General features: G+C 37.2%; 2 long non-coding RNA genes across 3 annotated transcripts; one reads left to right on the top strand and one right to left on the bottom strand.

The window, feature by feature from the left end:
• Positions 1–5,850: 5,850 nt before the first annotated feature.
• On the top strand, positions 5,851–7,964 carry LOC133712272 (uncharacterized). Of its 2 annotated transcripts, XR_009847273.1 has the most exons (5): positions 5,851–6,148; positions 6,258–6,411; positions 6,655–6,731; positions 6,946–7,495; positions 7,768–7,964. It is a non-coding gene; the product is annotated as an uncharacterized LOC133712272 (long non-coding RNA). The 2 variants fall into 2 exon arrangements; XR_009847272.1 differs by lacking the exon at positions 7,768–7,964 and having other exon boundaries at positions 5,852–6,148; positions 6,946–7,652.
• A 121-nt stretch (positions 7,965–8,085) lies between these two features.
• Positions 8,086–8,781, bottom strand: LOC133712273 (uncharacterized). Its single transcript, XR_009847274.1, has 2 exons — positions 8,464–8,781; positions 8,086–8,334 (listed from the first exon to the last, which is right to left on the bottom strand). It is a non-coding gene; the product is annotated as an uncharacterized LOC133712273 (long non-coding RNA).
• Between the last annotated feature and the right edge of the window lie 2,025 nt (positions 8,782–10,806).

Genomic DNA, 10,806 nt, shown 5'->3' with positions numbered 1-10,806 from the left:
ATTAAGCTAGCTAATGGTCACCACACTTAAACCTAGATGCCACAAGACTAATAAGTTGTCAATTTATCAATCTATTCATCACAATTGCCACAACATATAGTCAAGCATAGATCACATATACACTTAATCACAAAACAAATTCATAGTCCTAGATCATGCTCGATATATCCATAATCATAACAAGCTAAGTCCATGGCTCGTCATTGGGATTGGAAAAAGGCATTAACCACTAAATTCAAATTACAAAAAGCTATCTAAAAATGATTTTTTTTTTGGTGAAGAAAATAGGGCACCCGAGCCCTCACCCCCCACACTTAAAACCAACATTGTCCTCAATATTGTAAAGTGAGCTCGAAAAATAAAATCCATGTCGGATTTAGGCATGAGAGTGAAGTCGGGGTGAAAGCACAAAAATTAACTATGAAAATGAAAATCTAAATGCGAAGAAAAGGTACGGAAAACCGCCTTTGTAGACACCTCCATTGCTCACGACCTTCGGAGAAGACCAATATGGGACACCAACTTCAAGGCACAAGGCCTTGACTTCCTTAACATATGCTCCATAATAGCTCAAGGTGCTCATAAAAAGATCGACTCCATTTTGAACATAGAATGTCCTAGAGCAATGCGTCACACAATAGGCAAGGAATAAGGACAACGGTCCTCAATTAAGCTCATAGCCTTGATCCCATCCATCCACGACCTACAATTGTCCTCCATGACCTCCGTATAAGAGTTGTCGCTCAAAATGTCTCCTCATTCTCCGAATTTCAACCACCTCTCAACCTCGTAAAAAGATAGCTAGATAGCCTTATTGATGCAAAATGAACAAAAATAAACATCACAAGTAATGCTAGTATTGCCTCCCTAGAAGCGCTTGTTTTTAAAGACCCTAAGCCGGTCTATCGAACTTGGTCTCTTCAAGGTGGCTCTTTCTTTCCACTACCACCCACACAAGACTTAGTTGAACTAGAACTTCCATAAGATGGTGCAAGAATTTGATGTTCACCGGAGTGTTCCACTCAAGATACCCTTTCTTCTTCTTCTTTTTCAACCCACAAATATCTCCTATTGTTTTGATTTGATTCTTTTGCTCCTCACTCAATGCAAGATCCTCATTCACATGTATCTAATCAAGAGTAGAAATTGCAAACACTTGGCAAGGAGAGGAAGAATTAGAAACCAATGGCTCTTGGTTGTAGTGTGGGACTTGGTTTAATGAGCCAAAAATTCTATCTCTCTTTGCTTCATTGCCCTTGACACTACAGGAAAATAGGTCATTTACGACGCGCAAAACATGCCGTAAATAACTTTTTACGGCGTGCGGATAAACGCCCTTATAGACCGCGTCGTAAAATTGAACAGAATTTTTCAATTTTACGGCGTTCAAATTGCACGTCGTAAGTGTATTCAAAAGCATGTCGTAGATTTTTCATTTACGACGCCCATTGCACCCCGTAAATGTCTTTTGCAAAATTTAAAAAAAAAAGTCAATTAATTTCGAGTTGCTTCAGGGTCACCCCAATATTGCAGACATTAGCCATATCATGTTTAGACACTTATTAAATCAAAATAGATGTACAATATACCAAATGTAAAAGAAACTCTTCATCAAAATTATCTCAATCAACTACAATTAGAGCTCCTTGGCTATAACTACTCACAAGGAAATGGGGGTCAAATTAGATAGACCGGCAGAAATAACAGGTGTTCTTAACCTTCTAATGACTATAACTACCTGAAGAAAGTAAAAGACATCCTTGGCACATTTGTCATACTCCTTGGTACCAACAAGACTGATAATAGCAGCCGGTGCATTATCTACATTATCTGCACATCGATCTGCTTCCTTCACTCTAAATTCAAGCCCATATATCCCTTCTAGAAATAACTGAACTTCTGTTGCCCTAGCTACAGAGAAAAAGCTAGCGCCAACTTTTTCATATTGACATACTTTGATTTACCACATCGGATAATGATCAAGTGCAATAACTCTAAAAACATGAGTACATATCTGTATCAAAGTCGTAGGAAAATAAACCAAATGGAATCATAGAGCTTGAAGATTTACCTCTGTAGGAAGGGTAGGGTATGTAGCAGCATTAAGAAACAATACAGATTTCTGTTCCTTTCTTCCTTTTAAAGTCTTTCCCTGAGTTTGTGAGAGAAGATGCTTGTTTTTGTCCTCCAGTGCCTGGTATACTCATCTATAGCTTTAGCTGAAGAGAGGAGCAAACAACAATACATGTCACATATGTACGGTCAGGACATGCACTCTCAAATTCCATATTACCAATTCACTTCTAACAATACTATATAAGAAATTGTGTTATTAATTAGTAATGATAGAAACCAAATTCTCACTCACACATTAGAGTGATCATACAGTGTGTTTTGTATTAATGTTAATAACATGAGAATGTTCTTACCAATAGGAGTATCGAATGTAATCAGAATCCTCCCACACATCAAATAAGGATCTAGCTCTAAGGGCATAAAACTGTGTTTTGTAATTCGACTTCACTACTGTTTAAATCTCATATGCAAATTTGCCAAGTAAAAGCGAAAGACCTTATTTATTTGCAACCAAATAGATAATGACAGAAAACAGGGTAAGCTTTTACCTTTGAAACAAGCAATCAGTTAGTTGCTTTTGATGCAGCCTAAACTCTTCACCTTCATACAAACTTTCTCTGAAAAACAAATATGACATATGCATACAATAGATCATAAACTCCAACCAGAATAGAACAGAAATATCATGAGAGCAACTATTGTTTAATACAATAGATCACACCACCTGTAGGTAGAACTTTTTTTTTTTTTTTTTTTTTTTTTTTTTTTTTTTTAAAAAAAAAAACCCCACCCCATTCCCACCCTTGATGGGGCTCGAACTCCTGACCTCTTATATATGAGACCAAAGCCTTACCACCCACCAAACACACACACCCACCTGTAGGTAGAACTTATATAAGCTAAAAACTATAACATGAGAGAAACTATTAATTTGAGTTCAACAGATCTTTTATCCTCCAGCAGCTTGCATAATTCAACCTTCAACCACACCAACTGCAGGTAGAACTTATATAAATCTCAATATCTCATAGTGGATTCTCAGTAGCATACTCTAATTTGAAAATCTCCTTGGATTTACAGTATTAAACAACAATTTAGAGCTTGGACCCAATTATTATGAGGCAAAAACCATTAAACAAATCTAATTTCGTTCAGAAACATATGAACAGCAAAGCAGAAACCAACCTTATATACAACTATGTCCAAAAGATTCAAGTAACTTGCAAGTAAACATGAAGACCAGCAATCAATCCATTAAAGCAAAAACGGGAAAATTGGTGTCAACTGATCGTAAACCAATTTCATTTGAATAAACGTACATCAGCCAAAAGGAAGATCTATTAGAACCAAAGTAATTTGAGAAATATAATTACATCACCCAAAAATGACGAACACAAAGTAGACAAGAAACTAACCATACATTTCCATCACACTTCACAATATGCTCATCATTTCAAATGCAATCCCTAAATAACATGATTCCTAATACAACAACAAAGTCTCACCATTCAGATTTGGCTTGCCATGCATCAAGTGGTAAATGATGACTAAGCAACTGCTGGACGGCGACCGCCTCAGAGGTGCTTTTACCGGCCAATCTCAAGCATCTAGACCGTGTATCTTCGACGGTCGGAACACCTAATACACAATAAAGAATAATCCTGAGGACGCTGATAATCTCGGCGGTGATTATTTCGTCGCATTCAATTTAGACAGAAACACATTCAATTTTGAAACGAAATACTAGAAATTACCGAGGACGCTGATAATCTCGACGGTGATTCTTCCGTCGCCGAAAATTGGAAGCACGTGGGCGACTCAAGTGTTGAAATTCTTGAGCTTCTCGACTACGTCGTTGAAGGCAGTCCCACCGGAGCAGACTAGAAGGGAAAACTGGGTGGCAGGGATAGGGTTGCGAGTGGAGGAGGAAGAGAAGCGGCTGTTTGGCTCCAGTTTTGTTGCAGCTGGTCAACAGTCTCTTTTCTGCACGAGCGTGCCAGCACCATTCGGGTGCGGTCGTCGGGGGTGTCCCTTGACCTGACTTCTTTCAAGCGATTGTGGACGAGGAGAGCACCAACCTCGTCGCGGGATTCTTTGTGCCTCGTGGTGAGGACTTTTGCTAAGCTTCTTCAAAATCACACAATCGATACTCGACATCGTTGATCGAGCAGAGTGAAAATCACTAGGAAGTGGAGAGAACTTGCTAAAGCGTGACTTTAGCTTGGCTGGTTCCTTAACCGTTGTGGTCGCGATACTACAGTCGGCTCCCGAGGAGACTAGGACCGAAGCACGTTGACAGAGGGTTTGGTGGCACTGACAGTCAGCTCCTGAGGATTCTGGGACTGGAGTGTGGTCACCGGTAAGAGAAGGAGAGGGGTTGCTCCGAAAAGGCTTGGATGATCATAGAGATGAATTGATGAGTTGTGTGTGTGTTGTTACTTCGTCGTAGCCTCTATATATAGGCTACCAAGCCAAAGTGGTTGGCCTTAAACAAATCATGATGGAGCACTAATGGAATTATGGAGCACTAATGGAATCATGGTGGGTTAAGCACTTATGGAATCATGATGGGCTAAGCACTTATGGAATCATGATAGGTTTTCCAATTAAGCACTAATGGAATCATGATAGGTTTTGCAATTAAGCACTAATGGAATCATGATAGGTTTTCCCTGTTGGTCACCATGAAATGTAGTTGAATGCTTCCCCACGTGCATACCATATTCCTTAATTGAATGGAGTATGAATATTCGCATGGGCGTGCCTTTTCTTGCAGCTTGCATAATCTTCCATAATTCTGCAGGTATGCTTTATTTAGCCTCTAAATAATATATCTCAAACTTGTCGACAATATATAGCTTGAGCCACAGACATTGGCTCAATTTCTCCAAGACACGCCTTGTCAGGCCAAAATGCTCATTTTGGGTTCAAACAGCGGCAATGGTTTTAGGGTTTCAGGAGCGGAGGAGATTTTGAGAGGGAGAGAAAGTCTCTAAGAGGGAGAGGGAGAGGGAGAGAGTGACTCTTTTATCTCCTTCTTTTTCATTCGAGAGGGAAGTATAATATTTGGCCAAAAATTTTGGCGCTTTTGTAGAATCACGGCATACAAGGAGAGCACACCTTTAATGAAAATAATATTAAGTTTAATGGCGCGCATACTGCGCACGCCGTAAAAAATGTAATTAAAAAGTATCAAGCACAGCGTGCTTTTATTATTTGTTGTAAATAATACTTATTCACAGCGTGCATTTAATGCACGCCGTAAATGTCGCGTCGTAAATGATTACTTTTCTTGTAGTGTGACCATGCAAGTTAATAGAAAGCACACTTTTTACCACTTCTGGAGCGTAAGTGGATTCAAGCCTCTTGAGTAATACTTTTTCACCCAATACCTTCATTTTGATAGTGCCATTTTGAACATTAATTTTGATTCCCGCGGTCGCCATAAATATTCTACCTAGAATGATAGGTATGTCCTTATCACAATCACTATGTCAAAAAATGCTTCATACCATACCCCTCAGACGACATAAGACGTTTTTTCTGTTGTCTGATTTTTTTTAACGTTATTAGACAATAGTTTTAACTATTTCTGTTGTCTGAATGGTATCAAAATCAATACTAGTTCAACTTTTTCAAGTTTGTTATAATTTAGAAAACTCAGACAACAGCTCTAATTAAATTTTGTTGTCAGAGTAATTGGAGAAATTATTTCTCCTTGTCTGGACAAAATTTTTTTGGCTGAACTAAAACTTAAGTGAGCTATACCCGAGTTTTCCAAACACTTGGTTAAAAAAACAAAAGCATTCTTTCCCTCTCCCAACCCAAAGCAACTGCAGCTCCCCATTCTGGTTCTTCTCCCCTATCAGCTAGCCATCTATGCAACATTCTTTCCATTTCCCAATTCTGGTTCTTCTCCCCCGATCTATGCAACAAAAGCCTCTCCCCTATCTAGGTTTTTGACACAGAAGAGTATCCTCAACCTCTCATCTATCTAGGTTAACAAGACACTGTTGTGGAGTTCTTCGATTTCAAGAACGAGTCCAAAGTCTTGATTCACTGTTGTTGCACGGTAAGCCTCTTTCTTTGTCTTAATTAGGATTTCGACTTTAATTTGTTTTGGGTTTTAGGGTTTCCTTGTATATTGATTTGGGGGTTTTGCCAATTTCCTTTGAAATTAGATTTGGGTCTTAGCGATATCGACCAGCCATGGACCTTAGCTGCTTGGACTTGGGTTGCATAGAGGTCTCAAACAAGCAAGGCGCTCATCAGCCCAGTCTTGACTCTCACCATAAACAAAACTAGTCGCTTACGGTGAGCTCCAAGATCGGAAAGGTTAGTGAGTCTCTTCTGTTTAGATTCAAGTCTTGTATTTCTTGATTCAGATTCTTTAGTACTACTTACTAGCTAGACTCTCTGTGTGTATATGTATTTGTTCGATTTGAGTGGATTTCAAACTTACCGGAAAGCAGCTCAAAGACGTCTGCTTTCTCTTTCACTTAGCTTCTGCGTTTGTGAATTTTTGAGACGATTGGATTTGATTTTGAAACTGATTGGATTGATTTTTATGGCTTCCAGAGGCGACTCTTCATTATTGAACCTTCTTTGATGGCTTTGACTCACAAGTACAATCAGGAGAAGATGATTTGCAGAAAGTGAGGCTCTTTTCCTAATTGAATCTATTTATTTGTGTTTAGGGTTTTGGTTGTGAAAAACTGAGGGGACACTTAGCCTTCTTTGTTGTTAATGGGCAATTGATGGTGCACATTAATTTCTTGGATTCTTGGATTCTTGATTTCTTGGCTCATTAACGTCTTTATTAATTTCTTGGATTCTTGGCTCATATTCTCTTTCTTTTGCTTTTCTCAGGTGCTTAGCCTTGGATTCTTGTTTTGTTGCTGAGAAATTTAATTGTCGAGACTCGATCATCTATACAAGTTGTGGTAGTTGTGTTTGTGTAAATCATGGAAACTGGAATAAGATGAACATACTGCATTTGAATTTGGTTTTGTGTTTTCAATTTGGTTGGCAGAAAGAATAATTTAATTATTTGTAAAACTTGGACTCTTCTCATTTATTTCTTGGTGACAAGTCAATTAAAACAGATCATTAAGGAATCAATTTCTCGTCATTTTGAGCCATTGCTCAAACCTTTCTCTGGTATGTGTCTTGATTTGGGTAAAAGTACTTGTTTGGTTAATGCAAGAGGCATGAACACTTACTTGCCTTACAACTAGGACTGAAACCTGGGTAGAAGGTTTGCCTTCTCAAGTAGACTTATTGTAACACAAATTATTAAGCTGGATATACTTTAGCATTTGGTTCAATATGTTGACTTGGTTTTTGGTATCTTTTGGTGCTAGGTTTTGGATGTAGGTTGTGGAATCGGAAGACCACTTAGAGAAATAACACACTTCAGGTGAATGCCATTAAATTATTTTTACTTCAGTTGCACACATCTAGAGGTTGGACTATGCTATCAAATGTGCTTTTAGCTCCCTTATCTGCATTGTATCTTTGTAAATTTTGAATCTGTACTACTATTGCCTAATAATACTACGTACATTTAACATTAATTATTAGGCCATTTGCAATGTTCTGATTTAGTAGAAGATAATTTAATTGTTCAAGAAGAAAGGTTGCTGCATATTGATAGCTTATTAACATTCCAGACTATGGTGGTTTGTGCAGCTCAACGTCAATTACTGGGTTGAACCACTACTAGCATATGCCTTATAGAACACTTTAATTTTTCTATATCTTTTGCTCTAGGGAATATGGATAACCGTATCAAAAAGTCATTAGGTACGGTGCAGCCACGGAATGAAAAAGTGTATCCTCTATTGCAGGCTCCAGTAACCAAAAGCCACGCTTTTGACTTTGGTGTCTCTATTTTTTATTTTATTTTAAATGTTATATTAATGTTTTTCTTTCTCTCTCTTCGTTTTCTTTTAATTCCTATTTATATATTAATCGAAATATAAAAATACTTGTTTTATACGTATAGGATACTAAATAACTTAATATTTCATTTAATATTATAATTTTTTTTTTTGAATAAAGGGCTGATGTGGCCGCCCTCAAGCCTTGATTAATGAAACCGTCGAATAAATGCCAAATTCAAATCCTAATCTAGCACTGAATTGAAATCCTAACATGACATTGAATTGAAATCCTAATAGTCTTGAAGCAATGACCACCATCTCCACACGATTAGCTCCCGTTCTAGTTGCATAATGGATGATAGAGGCATGATTCCTAAACATATGGACCAAGTTAAAGACGAGTTATTGATCAGAAATAGCATATGTACAAAATCATAATATGAACGGTAAAGTTCCACATCCAATAAGTATAGACAAAATGCAAAGATAAATATATACTTACTTGATTAATCAATTTGCATATTGGGGCATTCAATTCATCTATCAAAGGCTGTAGATACACATCTATGTCATTTCCGGGACTATTAGGGCCTGGGATGAGCAACGATAGCATCATGTATGACTTTTTCATGCATAACCAAGGAGGGAGATTGTAGACAGTAACGATAACAGGCCAAGTACTGTGGGACAAGCTCATCATACCAAAAGGGTTGAATCCGTCACTGGCTAGACCCAAACGAACATTTCGACCATCAGAGCCAAAATTATTGTCAATTTTGTCTAATTCTTTCCAAGCAAGAGAATCGGCTGGATGACGTAGAACCCCATCTCGTGGTCTCTTTTCAGAATGCCAAATCATAAATTCAGAGGTGTGGCGAGACATGTACAACCTTTGAAGTCTTGGCCCTAATGGAAAGTAACGCAAAACTTTGGCTGGTACCTTCTTCGTGGGGGAGGTATTCTCTTTGTACCGACTAGTACCACATACATGACAAACTGTGTTTGAAGCATATTCCTTCCAATATAACATGCAATCATTAGGACACGCATCGATTTTCTGGTATGTCAACCCAAGACTTTTGATGAACTTTTTTGTTAAATAAAAGGAAGCAGGAAGAGTTTCCCCTGGGGGCAAATAAGCCTTTAACAATTCAAGCAACTGTGTGAACGATACATCACTCCAACTGTTCAATGCTTTTATTTGATATAGCTTTATCAAAAAATCGAACATCTTTTTTCTTGCACCAGGGTATAATTCAGTGTCAGCTTTTTCTAAAAGCTGGTAAAATCTTTGTGCATCAGGGGTAGGGCCGTTACGCAAGGATGGATCTTCAGTAGGCTCTGCTGGTTCTTGTAAATCATCTTCACCTTCATACATGCCAAATGCATCGTGCAACATATCTTGCACATCAGAATCTGGTTGATGTGACGACGGTCCCGGTAAATTAAAATCTGGTTGATATGATGAAGGCCCTGCCATATTATGATAAACTGCAGCTGGTAAATGCTCACCATGCTCGGTCCAGGGGATGTTAACATATTTCGGATCCATGCCATCCACCCTAAGATGCTGCTCAACAACAGCAGGCAGTCTATTGTAGCCATTATGACACATTTTACACGGACACTTGATTGTACCTTCAAAAGAAGCATGCTCTAAGGCATAATTGAGGAATGCATGCAATCCAGCATTATATTCATCAGTGTGCTTATCTAAAAATATCCATTCCTTGTCCATATCGTTGATCAAAGATTTGTTATCAAGCTGCATAAAGAAAAAAAAGGAACGAGTATTTAGTTTTTGGTGAAAATAAAAATTGATTTCTAAAGTCATAACTGAAACTAAAAAAGGATTGATGAACAGATATTAATAATAATTGGAATAAAAATTAATACCTTTTGATGATTGATACTATCTCTTTTTCAACTGAAAGTTTGTTTGATTAAATTTTGTTTCCCGAACCGCAATTTATAGCACCTCAACATCAATATCAATGAGTGGTTTGCATTGGATGTGCACAATGTGCACAGTTATTGAATATGGAAGTGCATCAGTGCACAATTAGTATTGGATTTGGAAAGTCAATGCATAATTAACATTGGATATGGAAAAGGGTGCACAATTTGCATTGGATATGGAAACTGAAATTGTAGCTATTGGTTACCATATTGGATACAAAAACAAGCAAATGTAGCTAATAAAAACTAAGTACGACATTTCAAAAAAAAAAAAAAAAACTAAGTACGATTATAAGTATGTTAGAGAAAAATTTAGAATCTTATTTGTATTTTGACTCTAATCCACTTCAATTAAAACTCCTTTTTTTTTTTTTAAACTCATTCTCAATCTGCACCTAATATATTAGAAATAATAGATATGCGGCAAATTAAAACTGATAATTATGTCGGTGAATTAAACCTGGTTAATAATTATAATATTTGAAATACCACCAATTTTTACTAAACGTATGACAATTTAATGGATACAGATATGCATAATTTATTTTGTAATTATGCCCATTAACTTATAATACTAAAACTCTAATAACATATTAAATCTAAAAACATAAGAAAATAATGAAACAAATATTTTTTGCAATACGATTGAATATGGAACTGCACCAATGCACAATTAGAATTGGATTTGGAAAGTCAATGCATAACTAACATTGAATATGGGAAAAGGTGCACAATTAGCATTGGATATGGAAACTGAAATTGTAGCTATTAGTTACCATATTGGATACGAAAACAAGGAACGTGGCTAATAAAAACTAAATACGATTATCTGTATGTTAGAGAAGAATTTGGGATCTTATTTGTATTTTGACTCTTACCCACTTCA

Source organism: Rosa rugosa, chromosome 5 (genome assembly GCF_958449725.1).
Source record: "Rosa rugosa chromosome 5, drRosRugo1.1, whole genome shotgun sequence".
Taxonomy (NCBI): Eukaryota; Viridiplantae; Streptophyta; class Magnoliopsida; order Rosales; family Rosaceae; genus Rosa; species Rosa rugosa.
The sequence above is the reverse complement of the archived record's forward strand: the minus strand, read 5'-3'. Positions and strand labels throughout refer to the sequence as shown.